General features: G+C 34.9%; 1 protein-coding gene and 1 pseudogene across 1 annotated transcript in view; one reads left to right on the forward strand and one right to left on the reverse strand.

Moving 5' to 3' along the window:
- Window positions 1–17,352, forward strand: part of LUZP2 (leucine zipper protein 2) — a 258,849-nt gene that overhangs the window by 197,928 nt on the left and 43,569 nt on the right. The gene's annotated exons all lie outside the window — the stretch shown is intronic.
- LOC115525283 lies at window positions 1,001–16,796 on the reverse strand (annotated as a pseudogene).

Consider the following 17,352-nt stretch of genomic DNA (forward strand, 5'->3'; position numbering starts at 1 on the left):
GAGAAACTGGACTACCAGGACCAAAGATATTACAGAGTGCATGAAATTCTGACAGTGAGAGCCAAGGTTTTCTTTAGAAAGGAGTGGTTTTCTTTAGAAAACCATTCTACTGAAAGATAACATGAGAAGAGAAGTAATTTAAAATGCTCAAGACTACTCCTGAAACAATACTACACTGTATGTTAACTGCTTTGAATTTAAAAAAATACATTAAAAATGAATAAATAATAAATAAAATGGAGCATTACTCAGCAATCAAAAAGAATGAAATCTTGCCATTTTCAACTACGTGGATGGAATTAAGAGGTATTATGATAAGTGAAATTAGTCAGAGAAATATACAAATATATGACTTTACTCATATGAGGAATTTACGACATAAAACAGATGACCATAAGGGAAGGGAAGCAAAAATAATATAAAAACAGGGAGGGGGACAAAACATAGGAGACTCATAAATATAGAGAACAAACAGGGTTACCGGAGGGGTTGTGGGAGGGGGGGCATGGGCTAAATGGGTAAGGGGGCTTAGGGGATCTACTCCTGAAATCATTGTTGCACCATGGATGTAACTAATTTGGATGTAAATTTAAAAATAAATGAATTAATAAATTAATTTAAAAGAAAAGAGTAAATAAAATAAAATGTTCAAGACATATTAAATGCAGATTGTGGCTCCAAGTTGCCATCCAGGGTGCTGAGTATTATAGGATATAACGACTATTTCCCCAACTGGGGAATGATAATCAAGACAATCAACACCTCCCATATTCAATATTCCACTATTTTCTCGCTACCAAAAATAACCAGCAAATGATTTCAACTCTTTAAAAAACACACACACACACACACAAAATGGGATGAAGCAGAATTTTCTCCTTCTTAAAAATGTCTCTAGAGCTGTTGAAATACTTATATTTATGAGATACCTGTTAAAAATATTCCTCTGGATTGTATCAGAAGAGCGACAGGGACCACTGGTAAGATATGGGACATGGTGCTAATTGGACTCAGGTTTTGTCTCTCCTGCTTCATCAGAGGCTGAACCCTCCTTGTTTGTAGTTTCTCCACTTTCTGCCAATAAATCTTCTTCAGTTTCTTGGTTAGACATTTTCAACAGTTTTTTCCTTTTGTCTGCACATTTTTGTCTGAATATTTATCCTTTCCTGCTGCCTTTTCTGCCTTTCTTTCCACTTTTGCAGGAGCTTAGATGACAAGTTCCCCTGCTGATCTCCTCCCAGGCTCCTGTTTCACTGCCCCTTTGGCAAAGCCGATTTTCTAATGCATCCTGGTGGCAGCAAGGCAGGGGCCATGTGCTGGGGGCCATATTATGACCAGAAACTTCATGAAGCTGCACTGCTTGGCCTCTACCACTCCTCATGTTGCCACACAATCTTCTGGGACCCACAGTGGGAGAACCAGAAGACTGGTTCCATTTTGTATTCCTATATTTTCAATAACATTTTTAGCCACTCATAAAATAGTAATAACTTTCATGGTGCCTCCAGCATGACAGAGCTTATGTTATTTCAAAGGCATTTTAGGTTACCTTCTAGTTACCACTTGGCTATTCATAGGTAAGACAAGCCCCAATATACCCTCCATTGATTATCAATGAATGCAAGGGACATTTTGTCTTAGACATTAGAAGTTATTGTCCAACTTTTCTTTTGCCCTTTTAGATGCAATAAAAATTACTAATCCCCAAAAAACTGCATCTACAAGAGATATTTCCTTATTATACTTTCAGAAGAAAAGGATATCTGTAATGAATTTAATCAGCTTGCTTCATTTTAAGTCAATAGTACTTTTCTTTTTCTCCAGGAATTTTTTATTCATTTATTTTTATATCTCCCAGCCACTATCAATCTACTAAAAGTTTTTTAACAAAGGAAATGTGAAGAAATTACAATTTTAAGAAGATAATTCCATTACAGGCGTATCTCAGACATATCGTGGGTTTGGTTCCAGACCTCTGTAATAAAGTGAGTCAAATGAATTTTTTCGTTTCCCAGTGTATATAAAAGTTACGTTCATGCTATGCTGTAGACCACTAAGTGTACAATAGCATTATGTCTAAAAAATGTACATACCTTAAGTTAAAAATGCTCTATTGCTAAAAAAAAAATCAAAAGATAAAGAGACTTGAAAAGCATACAGAAAGAACCCATTACAGAAAATGGAATAGTGGTTACCCACAATGTAATAACCATTAGGCCAACGCCCGACTTTTCAAAAGCAATGATGGAAGCCAGAAAGTAGTGGAAAAATATCTTCAATAGGCTGAGATCAAACAACTGCCAATTAGTCTATACCCTTTAAGAACTAGGGAGAATAAAAATAATTTTCAGACAAATAAGAACTGAAAGACTTTACTCCCAAAAGAGCTCACAGGAGGATTTTAAAGGAAGGATTTTAAAGGAAGGATTTTAAAGGAAGGATTCAGTTGCAAAAGAAATGTGCTCAAAGATATCAGTAACATGTGGGCAAAATAAAGCAACATTGATTGTAATAATTGATTAAATTGATTGCAATGTAATAAAAATCCATGGTAATAATTGGCCTAAAACACCATGATAGTAGCTTATAAGTAGTGAGAGGGTGGTCAGAATTAAAACATTCTAGTCTTTGCATTTTCTGGAAAAGTAAAAATATTGAACGATGGCACACTCTGACAAGTATTCACGTTAAAATATTCTGAATAACCACACATCCATAAAAACACTTTATTGCTAAAAGATGCTAGCCATCAAAAAATAATTCTAGCCATCATCTAAGCTTTCAGCAAGTCATAATCACTGACTACAGAGAACCATAACAAATATGATAATTATGAAAAGTTTTGAAATATTGTGGGAATTACCAAAATGTGACACATTGATAGGAAGTGAGCAGACACTATTGGAAAAATGGCACCGTTAGACTTTTTTGATGCAGGGTTGCCGCAAACCTTCAGTTTGTAAAAGAAAGACGGTATCTCCTAAGTGCAATAAAGCAACGCCCAATATACAATATGTACAACAAGGTACACCTGTGGCGATGTAGAGAGCATGTGGAGGAGGACAAGATGGTACCAGCAAACAAAATTGTTGGGAGATTAATAGCATTGGTGAGACAGTGAGAGAGTGGTGGTGGGAAGGGAGTGGAGGGGATGGATTTGAGAAGTGCTAAGGACATAAAATTTGGACAAATTTGTGAGGAATTGTGAGAAGACTAGATGATTCTTTAAAAGATATTAGTCATGAAGAGGAGGAATTTGGACAAATGTGGGGGGTGGGCTTCTTAGCAGGATAGAAAGAGATTGAGTACATTTTTAGTAAGAGAGAAAGGGAGGAATGAAGAAAGATAATGAAGACAAAACTTAGAGACGTATATTAAGGAGTCAAAATTCTAGAAGAAGTACCAAGGGATAGGAATATGATCACAAGGTGAAGAGTTGAATGTGGAGAGCACTAGGAACATAACCAACTTCTGAGATGGAAGATATGTTGGTTAAGAAGAAGGAAGTTATGGATAAATTTTGATGAGATGAAGGTCAGTTCAAAGGAGAAGCTACCCAATGGCCTTTAGTTCAGTAGTGAAAATTAAGCCCTTACTGACTCTGCACAAGCTTCCTGTCTCTCTAGATAAATGCTTTGGAAAACCTTTTTACCCATCACCTGCAGACTAACTCCAATTTCTAAATTCCCTCTCTAGCACTCCTGTTAGTACCCTGTTTTGTTTGCCAGTCCCAGGGGAAAAACAAAACAAAACATCTCCTCAAGAGAGATGAAGTTAGGAAACATGAGACCCAGTAAAATGAAGTATTGCTTCAAAGAAAATATAGCAAAGTAAAAATAATCACTATACTCAAAGATGATACAAACTAAAATTAACTAATTCAGAAGAAAATTAGCAAATTCATTTGCTTCCAGGAAAATGTAAATTTGTTAATATAATGCACTAAAGGATTAAAATCACCTAAAATACTCTAGTTTCCAGTGTATTAAAACCAACTTCTTAAAGATAGGGGTAGGTTCTAATCCATTCTGTCTATACAATATTGTAGACATGTAGAGAGAAACTAATACTGCTTTCTTCAGTTATAGGCATATGCTTCTTTCTAATGGTCCTTTATAGGCACAGACAAGTTCCCTTAGGTGAGCACTCTGAGTATGCTAGGCTCTCTCTTTACCATCACTCTCCTGGAATCCTGTGTTTGAATCTGTGAGTAAATGTTAGTTACTCAGAATCATGTGTGAGAGGATAGAATTTGGAATTCAACAGACCAATTGCAAATCCTGGCCTCTGCTAATTATTCACTGCACATATGAGATATTGAGAAATTAAACTGGAGATGGTGATTATTCCTATTGAAAGAGAGCTAATGTTACAAAACAATGACCTTGATAAACTAAAATGTGTAAGTGCTAAATTTGTACCGTGATACCTGGTATAAAGTATAACTAGCATTTAAAAGCATAGATTCTATTAAGTTTCTCAGGATCCACATCCTGAGAAACTTAACAGAAACCCATGGGGGAGGGGAAGGAAAAAAAAAAAAGGTTAGAGTGGGAGAGAGCCAAAGCATAAGAGACTCTTAAAAACTGAGAACAAACTGAGGGTTGATGGGGGGTGGGAGGGAGTGGAGGGTGGGTGATGGGTATTGAGGAGGGCACCTTTTGGGATGAGCACTGGGTGTTGTATGGAAACCAATTTGACAATAAATTTCATATGTTGAAAAAAAAAAAGCATAGATTCTAAAGGCAAACTACCTGGATTTGAATTTGTAATTAATCAGCTGTGTAACAAAGGCAGTTTTTAAAAAATTTCTTACCAATAGCATGAGGATAATGCTGTTTTCCTCAAAAGGTTGTTATGGGGGCAAACTCAATATGATTAGTTTCAGACTAATTTTTTCTGATGAAATATCATTGTGTGTCCATCCCTGGGGAAGTGTCCATCACAAAATTCTACATGGAGTTTGACAATAAGAAAATAATTTGAGCATTTATCAAAAGAATTTCCATAAAAGAGCTTCCAAAAACGATAGGAAACATAAGATCTTTATATTTGCTGAAAGTAATTATTCTTGGTACTAGATCTGATGAAAGGCCAGAGAATTATTTGTCATCTTGATCTGCCCTCAATGCACTGTGAGTTGAACTTCAATGTTTCAAAGAAAATTAAAAATAGTAGCCTTGCTTTTCATCACTATATGAAGCTCCTTGATATTCAGGATTATGTGAAATTATAGACAGCGTTTTTGAATCTCCTAGAGGGCTGGTGTTAAGCTTTCCTATGACATGTTTAGTCTTCTTTGATCTCCTCTTTATGAAAGCAAGAATATTTCCTGAGGGTATATAGCTACCTAACCTAGGAAGTTACTCAAATCAAGCATACTCAAAGACCAAACTTTTCTCTATTGTAGGCTATTGCATGGGTTCTGAATGCTCAATACTAATAGTAATAATAATAATAGTGATAAATTAATTTGCATAGTTCTTTATGATGATTACTATAAGAAGCTTAATAGATTATCACAATAAATAGAGCAGATCTTACGTAAGGATTTTACTTAAAAAGGAACTAAAACATGAACCCAGGGTTTTTTTAAACTTTTTTTAACATTTTTATTTATTGAGAGAGAGAGAGACAGTGTGCGAGCAGAGGAGGGACAAAGAGAGAGGGAGACACAGAATCTGAAGCAGGCTTCTGGCTCTCAGCTGTCAGCACAGAGCCTGATGCAGGGCTCACATTCACAAACCAAAGTCGGATGCTTAACCAAATGAGCCACCCAGGTGCCACATGAACCCAGGTTTTTTATGCTAAATTAGGGCGTCAAATCACCCTCTCAAAATGTACACTACTTAGAAGTTTAGAGATACTCGAACAAAAAGGAATGAGCATTTAAATATGTAGTGCTTTTTATGTTATCACAAGACTTACATTTTATAGAGTACTTGCTCTGTAACTGACTTACACAAGTTTTGCACAAGTTTTCTTAGTTAAAATCCAGAAGAACATTTTGAGGTGGTACTGATAATATTCTGATGAATATTAGAGAAAACTAAAGCATTTATAGAGACTAGTGAGCCATCCTAAGTCTCAAAAGTAGGTCATTGGCAACTGAGGTTTTGAAGTCACCTGCCTTTGGCTCTAGAGGCTGAGAGCCTGACAATCACTTTACACCTGAAGATGTGGTTCTGGTAACAACCCCCTTGCATTTAGAAAAGAAGAAAAAAGGAGTAAATAGAAAAAAAAACCCAGAAAACAATTCATAAAATGGCAATAGTAAGTGTGTACTTATCACTATTCACTTTAGAAGGACTATTTAGTCATGGGGCACCTAGGTGGCTCAGTTGGTTAAGCGTCCGACTTTGGCTCAGGTCATGATCTCACGGTTCGTGGGTTCGAGCCCCATATCGGGCTCTGTGCTGGCAGCTCAAGAGCCTGGAGCCTGCTTTGGATTCTGTGTCTTCCTCTCTCTCTGCTCCTCCCTTGCTCATACTTTGTCTCTCAAAAAAAAATGTGAAAAATGTTTTTTTACATTTCATAAAAGGACTATTCAGTCAAAACACATAGGTAGGAAAATGGATACAAAAGCAAGACCTAATTATATGCTGCCTATAACTGACCATTTTCAGCCTCAAGGACACATGCAGAGTGAAAGTGAGGGATAGAAAAAGATATTCTGTGCTTTTGGAAAACAAAAGAAAGCAGAGATAGCTGTACTTACATCAAAAAGAAAAAATGACTTTAAACCAAGGACTGTAAAAAGAGACCAAAAAAGTCATTATAGGAGTATGTGGGTGGCAACAGGTTGAGTGTCTGACTTTTAATTTCGGCTCAGGTCACGATCCCAGGATTGAGGGATTGAGCCCGTGTCAGGCTCTGCACTGAGTCTGGAGCCTACTTAAGACACTCTCTCTCTCTCATGTCTCTCTCTTTCCCTCTCCCCTCTCCCCAACTCATTCATACTCTCTCAAATAATATTTTAAAAGTCATTATGTAATAATAAAGGAGTCAGTTCATCAGGAGACTATATAATTAGTAAATATGTACCCAAAATAGGAACACCTAAATATATAGAATTAATATTAGCAAATCTAAAGGGAGAAATAGCAGTATAATATAATGCTAGTACAGGACATTAGTAGCCCTCTTTCAGCAATGGATTTATCACCCAAACAGAAAAGGATATATTGGACCAAACAGACATTTACAGAATATGCTATCTAACAGAGGCTACATATTCTTCTCAAGCACACATGGAACATTTTCCCAGAAAGATAACATATTAGTCCACAAAACAACTCAATAAATTTGAGAAGATGGAAATAGTATCAAGCATTTTTCTAACCACAATTGTATGAAATTAGAAAAGAATCATAAGAAAACTGAACAACTTACAAATATGTGAAGATTAAACAATATGCTCCTGCATAATCAGTGAGTCAAAAAAAGAGAAATTAAAAAATATTTTCAGACAAGTAAAAATGGAAACACAATATACCAAAACTTAAGGGATGCAATAAAAGGAGTTCTAAGAGTGAAATTTAGAGTGATAAACACTTGCATAAAGAAAAAAAAAAAAGATCTCAAACAACTTCTAACTCAAAGAACTAGCAAAAGAAAAAACTAAACCCAAAATTAGCAAAAGAAAAGAAATAACAAAGATCATAGTGGAAATAAATGAAATAGAGACTAAAAAAACAATAGAAAAGATCAATGAAACTAAGAGCTGATTTTTTTTTGAAAAGATAAAATACGCAAAGCTTTAGCTAAACTTACCAAGAAACATAGAGAACTCAAATAAAATTACAAATGAACGAGGTGGCATTACAACTGATGCCACACAAATAAAAGGGATCATAATACACTACTACAAATAATTATACACCAAAAATTGGACAACCTAGGAGAAATAGATACATTGCTAGAAACACACAACCTACCAAGACTGAATCATGCTGAGATAGAAAATATGAATAGACCAATTACTACAAAGGAGATTAAATCAGGGATCAAAAACCTCCCAGCAAGTAAAAGTTCAGAGCCAGATGCCTCATTGGTAAATTCTGCCAACCATTTAAAGAGGAATTAATACCAATTATATTCAGAGTTCTAAGGAAAAAAAGGAAAGGAGGGAATATTTCCAAATTCATGCTAGGCCAGAATTCTCCTGATACAAAAGTCAGACAAGGACACTACAAGAAAAGAAAATTGTAGGCCTATATCCCTGATGAACATAGATGCAGAAACCCCTACAAAATATTAGCAAACAGAATTCAACAGTACATTGAAAGGATCCTATACCTTGATCAAGGGAGTTTTATTCCATAGGTGTGTGATTGAACATCCACAAATCAGTCAATGGTTTAAAAATCATATGATCATCTCAATAGATGCAGAAAAAGCAGTTAGCAAAATTCAGGATCCCATTATGATAAAAAATTTCCACAAACTGGGTATAGAGGAATTCGATGTGATAAAGGCCACATATGACACACCTGCAGCTAACATCATATTCAACTGTGAAAAGCTAATAGCCTTTCCTTTAGGATCCAAACAAGACAAGGATCCACTCTCACAACTTTTATTTAACATAGTATTGGATGTCCTAGACAGAGCATTTAGGAAGAAAAAGAAATAAAAAGCATCTAAATGGGGAAGAAAGAAGTAAACTTATCTCTGTTTGTAGATGACATGATCTTATACATAGAAAACTCTAAAGACTCCAGGAAAAATTGTCAGAACTAATAAATTCAGTAAAGTTGCAGGAAGGCACTTGTAAGCCTTCACTTTTGATCTGCCACCTCCTGTTGATTCCGAAGATATTAAATATAGAATCTACGCTGCTGAGATACATTTGGAAGATTTTTTTAAATCATTCAACAGTATTCCCTGTGGAGACAATTAATATTTGTAACATGCCCATACTACCCACATCTATCCATAGATTCAATTTACTGTCAAAATTCCGATGGTATTTTTCACAGAAGTAGAAAAAAAGCAAACCTAGAATTTGTATGAAACCACAAAAGACCCCCCAAAGCCAAAGCAATACTAAGAAAGAACAAAATTGGAGGCATCACACTCACTGATTTCAAACTATATTACAAGGCTATTGTAATAAAAAAAGTATAGTAGTGGTATAAAAACAGATATATAGACCAGTGGAATAGAATAGAGAGCCCAGAAGAAAACAAAAACAAAAACAAAACAAAACAACAATGACAAAACAAACAAACAAAATCAGCCATGTTTCTATTCAGGTAAACCTAAATTCAATTGTTTGTTACTTCCTAAACGATTTAATCTTTGACAAGTGCTTTGACATCTTTAAGAATCTGTTATCTCATACAATACAATAATAATAACTTTGTAGGGTTGTAGGTAGGATTGAATGAGGTAATGTATTTAGAGCACCTTCATAAGTATTCAATTAATGTTAGCTTCTTATAAGTGGGTAGATTAAAGAATATCAGTTGAGTATATCTTTATATTATATACAAAATTAAAGTCTCTGATACTTCTGAAATTTCCAATGATACCACTAAAACGGACACATAATAGTTGACAGTTTAATTCTCAGTAGTCAACCACTGAGGACTTGGGGCATATCTTCATTATTTGAATTCTTCTAAAGTTTGCCATAATGCATTGTAACCAATAGCAAATATTTTATGAATGAACAAACAAATAAATTAATGAATGAGGAATCTGAGAGAGGGAACTGTTCCACATCAGCCAAATTGCAGTGTATTCATGAGTGGCTCTATCTCTCTGAAAACTTGTTCACAACCATAACGTCATTCTATCATGGAGAATAAACATACTCTTTTTAGTGACAGCAACTGCTGTGAATTTTCATATTAAATACATGCTCTTTTCATGTTTCATCTTCAGTCATGTATGTGTATGTTGTGAATTTCAGTATCCGTGATGGAAACAGCTGTGCCTTAATCTGGCCTACTATCCTGGTTAGTTACCCCCCTCAAGGCTAGACTAGAGTCAGTGAAAGTGAGCATGAGGTTCAGACCATTTGGTTTCCAATATAGTCTATAAAATATTCTAATTTTATTTTACAACAAAATATAAAGCTGTGAATTTCCATGAATGTCTTTTTCATGGATAATGGTAAAACTACCATATTTAAGTTATCTGAGACACACCAGTGTTTAGTTTTCCTAAATAACCTTATGCTTATTGTCCAGACTTTGATTAAAATGCAGAATGTGCCATGTGATCTCATCGAGTCCCTGAGAACTTTTAATTTTGCCGCTGCTCATTCTCCATGGATAATTTTACCATTGGAGTCTAATCCATTCAGGAATCATTCCTGATAAAATTAAAACATATATAGGAGAACCCTTCCCAATACTTGGAGTACCACAGTATCAAAAGATGGAGTTTTGATAACAGAGTTTCCCTGAATGCTTATGTAAAGACCCAAGAGGCAACATTTCCTACTCTCTTCCTACAGGGTTGACCATTTGTAAAGCCAACATACGCTTTATTTTCATGGATTAGGAATTCAATTTCCTCTTATTATTAGGATGAGGGTCCTTCCATGAATGTCAACCTGTTTTGCTGAGCACTTAAGAAATCCTGATTCACATTTTCCCAGGTCTCTCACTTTTGCAAAAGATAACATCCTCCTAGTCCCTATATGTTCATGAGTCCCTAACCTGAATAATAAGATAATGTAAATAATACTGATGCTTTCATTATTACCTGCTGCTTATAATACTATGTTTTAGATGAGTGATTTAAACTCCTTCCTGCTGACCTCCCTACACAGTTGTCTAAACCTGCCATATGCATTAGACATTATAAACATTGGACCCCACCATTTTACACCTAGGGAGTTGTCCCTATCTCTTTGAAACATCAGTTCTCACTTCTTCCTCATCCTTCCTGCTGATGCTGCAAAAGCCCCAGCAGTGGCCCAGTAAAATCTCAAATGCATTTTGTCACTACTGACATAGTTAAAAACATGCCCTTGGTCACTTTCACTGGAACCACATTACAAGCAGACATTCTCTAGCTTCGCCATATGCTTAATGTTTTGATGGCATAAAACAGATAAAATGTTTAACTTTCAACTTTAAAATGTGTAAAATATATTTAATAAGACTATATCTGAATTCCTAGTTTCTTTTTTTTTTACTTTTAGCCATTTTTAATGCTTTGAGATAAACCAATATTTTGAACATGTATATGGTATCAATACATCAATACGTATTTTATATCAATATACCAAATCATATTTATTCTCTCATAGACATAAGTCCACCATCATTTATAATATCAGCTGCTTTTTAAGCATATTATTTTTCTAATAAAACTTATTTTTCACAGACAAATTTAGAAAATTTTGTTAATAAACATTAATCATATCAATAGTTGACATTTGTGGAATTGTGCTCTACCCATATGAACATATTTAATCCTCACAAAACTCTAGAAGGAAGAAGTATTATTATCCTCATTCTCTTAAGACTTTATCTTTTGGAAGAATTTTAGAATTAAAAAATTACAAAGGTAGTATAGAGAATTCCTGGATAGCCTCCACTCAACTTCCCTTAATGTTGACATCTTCCATAAACAGGGTGCATTTAACAAAACTAAGAAAGTAGCCCTGATATATTGTTACCAAGCTACAGACCTTATCTGAACTTCACGAGTTTTTCTACTAATGTCCTTTTTTTATATTTCAGGATCCAATCCAGGGTACCACACTGCATTTTTAGTCATCATGTCTTCTTAGTCTCCTCTGGTTTGTGACAGTTTTTCAGTCCTCCTTTGTTTTTCATAACCTTGACACTGAGAGAAGTAGTGGTCAAATATTTTGTAGACTATCCATCCTTCTAAGTGGGGCTGTTTACAGATTTTTATGCTTATACTAGGGTTATGGTGGTGCTCTTTTTATTGTCATGTCAGGTACATATCATTGGTGATATTAATCCTCATCACTTGGTTAAAATGGTTTCTGCAAGATTTCTCCACAAAGTTATCATTCGTCCTTTTCCATACTTTATTCTTTGGAAATGAATCATTAAGGGAATGTCAATGTCTCTCTCTCTCTCTCTCTGTCTCTCTTTCTCTTTCTCTCTCTGTATGTGCATGTATGTGTGTGTGTATATGATTCATTTTACATATATATTTTACACAAACATATATATATATATAATATTTTATACACACACACACATATAGATATAGATATAGATATAGATATAGATATAGATATACACACACACATTCCCTCCTGTGGTAGGTGAAACTTAAGTACCCTTCCCTTGAGTGTAGGCTGAACTTAATGATTCATTTCCAAAGAATAAAGTTTATATACAAATTAAATATAAATATATATATATTTATATATATACACATATATGTGTGTGTGTGTGTGTCTGTTATATATATATAATTTATAATTTTTCTGTAAAGAATATTTGTTCTTCACCCCATTTATTTATTCAGTCATTTGTTTATATCAGAATGGAATTATAGATATTTATTTTAGATTTTAGGTTATAATACAGTAGTATCATTTTTTTCCCTTCAAATAGATTTCATTTTTCAGAGCAGTCTCAGATTTATAGCAAAATTTAGCAGAAAGTAGAGAGAGTTCCCATATACTCTCTTGCTCCCCACCTCCCACACAGCCTCCTCCACTACTCATATCTCTCACTAGAGTGGTACATTTGTTATAGTTGATGAACCTACATGGGCACATCATTATCATCCGAAGCCCATTGTTTACATTAGGTTTCTTGATGGTTTAAATTCTTTGTATCTTGAGAATTGTATAATTACATGTATACATATATACATGTATACATGTATACATTATACATGTATAATTACATGTATAATCATCATACAGAATGTATTCTCATTTTTCATATGAGTAAAATGATTTACAGAGATATTAATTGTTCACAAAGAGTGATACAGTTGGTTAACATTTTACGAGTAAAATAATGACATCTATTGAAATGCATTGTAAATTTTATTTGAATTATTTCATATAATTTCCTTATAGATGTACACTGTAATTGATTCATGTATCTCCTTATTTCTAAGTTTTAGTATTGTCCATTTTTCCATTTTAACAACTATGCAAGTAACATTTAGATAAACATCTGTCTTATACTCTACCATAATAGATTACGTAAAGTTAGAAATCCTATTTGTTCGTTTTTACATCTCCCTTCCTTTTTCATTCATCCCTCTACTCAGTAGCATTTCATACAGTGTCTAAAACTAATAAGTAACTGATGAATGATTGTTTACTGAATGAATGATTATCTCATAAGTTATTGAGCTTGAGGTTTTGTCAGGCACACCTTTGAAACTGACATTATGGAGGCCTGATTTCTGAGGTTTCTTGAGGCCACTCTCAGAAGTGGCCACTTGTTTCAGAAGACAGAAATATGAATAGAAGGGCATGTTGTTGTGATTTAGTGTCACACAGTTCACCTTCTTAAACATGACTTCAAATTTCACATCCTGGAATGTGTTTTTTTAGAATATTATTTAAAGCCTCATAATAATTTCTAAGTTCCACCTGTATTAACAATCATCTGTGAACTTCATCAGGCATGTAATCAATGTTCCAGACTCTTTTGAAAATCCACGGTGTTTTCTGAAATCTAATATTTTTATGGAATGGTTCCACAGTAGCCTTACTATAATAGACACAAAAGAGAACAGCAACAAAAGACCTTTACCTTGGAAAAATTAGTCTAATACCACACACTATTCATACAACTAAAGTCGTTTTCTGAGAAATGTTTAAAAGAAATGTCCAAAAATGAATATCTTCCATTTCGGATATTCTAATAAAATATGATTACTCATCTCCCCAGTTTTAATTGACCATATTTTCCTCCAGAAAAATCCAGCTATAACCAACCTATTCAGGAACTCAATTTTCTGACGCTAAATATAAGGTTTTTCAAACAAAAGTCCATTCTGATTTTTATTTATTTTATTTTATTTTTCCCAACAAGTGCCCTCCTCAATGCCCATCACCCATTTTTCCCTCTCCCCTGTCACCCCACCCCCATCAACCCTCAGTCTGTTTTCTTATGGTTTGCCTCTCTCTCTGTTTGAAATTATTTTCCCCTCCCCTTCCCCCATGGTCTTCTGTTAAATTTCTCAAGTTCCACACATGAGTGAAAACATATGATATCTGTCTTTCTCTGACTGACTTATTTCACTTAACATAATACCCTCCAGTTCCATCCACATTGCAAATGGCAGGATTTTATTCTTTCTCATTGCCAAGTAGTATTCCATTGTATATATAAACCACATCTTCTTTTTCCATTCATCAGTTGGTGAACATTTGGGCTCTTTCAGTAATTTGGCTATTGTTTAAAGAGCTGCTATAAACATTGGGGTACAAGTGCCTCTATGAATCAGCACTTCATATTTGCAAATGATATACCGAATAAAGGGTTAGTATACAAAATCTATAAGAACTTGCCAAACTCAACACCCAAAAAACAAATAATCCAGTGAAGAAATGGGAAGAAGACATAAATAAACCTTCATATTTTTAAAGTAAGCTCTATGCCCAACGTGTGGCTTGAGCTCACAACCCCAAGATCAGGAGTTGCGTGTTCTACCGACTGATCTGGTCAGGCACCACAAAATCCCATTCTTCTTGATTTGGGAGGAATCAGTCTTTATTGCAGCACTATGTATCCTTTTATGTTTCACCAATTGCATCTTCTTTTTTTTCTGTTGTCATCTCTATAGAGCTGTTTTCCCTTTTTTAGTGAATATATACAAATAAATGGATTCTGCTATATGAAGTACTGTACATGGGTTTTGATTCTAAATTTAATCACCTGCAAATAGTATTTTCCTCTCTGTTGCTCTAGTACAAAAATTATCTCTTTTTTAAATTTTTTAAATGTTTATTTACTTTTGAGAGAGAGAAAGAGAATGAGCGGAGAGGGGAAGAGAGAGAGGGAGACACAGAATTTGAAACAAGCTCCAGGTTCTGAACTGTCAGCACAGAGCCTGACATGGGGCTTGAACTCACGAATCATGAGACCATGACCTGAGCCACAGTCAGATGCTTAACCAACTGAGCTACCCATATGCCCCTACAACCATTATCTCTTGAGAATATGAATACTTTGAATTCTTTGAAGGCTTGCGTATCTTTATATTAGGGCCCTCTGAATAAATAATTTCTCTTGGGGTCTAATTTAATAACTTTTAAAATTATTTTGTTACTTGGACTCTACCATCTACAACTGATGAAATATGTAAGGGGCATATAATCATGTATAGCCAAAAGAATAGTTCAGAAAGCTATTAAATTAAAATTGCTATAGCCATCTTATAATTATTTGGGAATATTCTGAAAACAGTAAGCAGAAGGATGAAAAATTACTGGACCCTGATGCCATGCCTGGATTACAGAATTATCCAACCTCAGAACGTCACTATATTAGGATTCCTTATGTGAAATAATAACCCTTAGTGTTTAGGCTATTCTTAGTGTGAGGTTATATAACTTGCAACTAAATGATTTCTAACTGATGGAGTTTTCAGTATAGTTAAAGAGAAAGATAATTAAGCATTTTAGAAATGAAAACTGACATATTTCAATGAAAACAAAAAGTCTTTGGGAAGGACAGAATGTGAAAAAAACTGTGATTTTCCAAGAAAGAATTTGAAAGGATTCATTAGTGCAGGTTATATACTCCAAGAGTGTTTCAAGGGTAAGTGGGAATTTATCAGGAAAAGGATTTGGGAGAAGTAGAACTAAGCATGAGCAGAGGAACAGTCAGGAAGGGACTGTTAACGAATAATGCAAGACCTAAAAACACTGTGCAGCTCCCGTGTGTATGCATACGTGTTCACACACATGTGATTGAGAGAGGAAGGAGAAAGAGGGAGTGTTTGATATATTGAGTATTGACAGTGATCACTATAACCAGGTAACAGGGAAGTATAGAAAGAAAGGTTGGAGAGAGGTTTTGAAGGAGCTTCTGTTTTCATACCCAGGAATTTTTATGTTAACATGAATGTAAAAGTGAGTCAACAGAGGAAGATAAACATGATCCATATCAGCTTTGTCTTTCATCACATTGCTCTGTCAGCATTTTGTAAGATGCGGTATAGGGAGACATAGGGCATCTGCATGAGGTCAGTTGGTGAAGAAAGCTGTAACCATGTAAAATGTGGATGCCTCTGGGGGTAAGAGCTAAAAGCCAAAGTTGGGAAAGAGAATCAGGCAGACATTAACGAGACATCCATGGCTACCACTCCAACTGGATCTTTCATCACTCCTCATCTTTCCTCGGGCATACTGCTTTCTTTTGGTTCCTTAAAGTTAGAGAGTTTACTTATTCCCAAGAAGAATCCCATACCTATTCTTCTCCCTCATTTGGAAGGTTCTGCCTGGCCTCTTCACCTGGGGAACTGCTCATCCTTCAGGCCTCGTTTTCAATGCCACTTCTTCAGGAAAACTTACCTGACCCTCCAGGTGGATCACCTCACTCTATTGTGTGCAGTGCTCTCAAAGTTGTATGTAAGCGATGAATCATGGGAATCTACCCCCGAAAGCAAGAGCACACTGTAGACAATGTATGTTAGCTAACTTGACAATATATTATATTAAAACATTTTTTTAAAATCTTTCATAGTAGTTATACAACTTGTACTTAATTAAATTTTTGTGAAATTACTTGTTTTATATGCAGTTCTTCTAGCAGACTGGCTGCTCCTTGAGCATAGAGATTGCATCTGTTTTGTAGTCCACCACATTCTGGGCACATCTAGGTCACCCAGCAAGTAGTTTTGAAAGAATGAACAAATAAATGAATGGCATACTTCTTCCTACCCTAAAGAGCAAGGGAGTGTACAAGGAGTTTGAGTTGGGGCAAAAATAAGGGAATGTACTTTAAATCACTTGTCCTCAGTCATTTGAGATTTTGCAGACTCACTCTACTATTGTAAAAGCAATGGACTCTCTCCACAAAAAATAATACCTATAATTTAATATCAGTTGACCTCAGTTTAAGAAGTCCTATTTTATTCAGCAAAACTAAAAGGCAACTGATGGAATAGGAGAAGATATTTGCAAATGACATATCAGATAAAGGGTTAGTATCCAAAATCTATAAAGAACTTCTCAAACTTAACACCCAAAAAACAAATAATCCAGTGAAGAAACAGGCAAAAGACATGCATAGACACTTCTCCAAAGAAGACATCCAGATGGCCAACTGACATGTGAAAAAATGCTCAACCTCACTCATCATCAGGGAAATACAAATCAAAACCACAATGAGATACAACCTCACACCTGTCAGAATGGCTAACATGAACAAC

The sequence above is a fragment of the Lynx canadensis genome, chromosome D1 (assembly GCF_007474595.2).
Source record: "Lynx canadensis isolate LIC74 chromosome D1, mLynCan4.pri.v2, whole genome shotgun sequence".
Lineage (NCBI taxonomy): Eukaryota > Metazoa > Chordata > Mammalia > Carnivora > Felidae > Lynx > Lynx canadensis.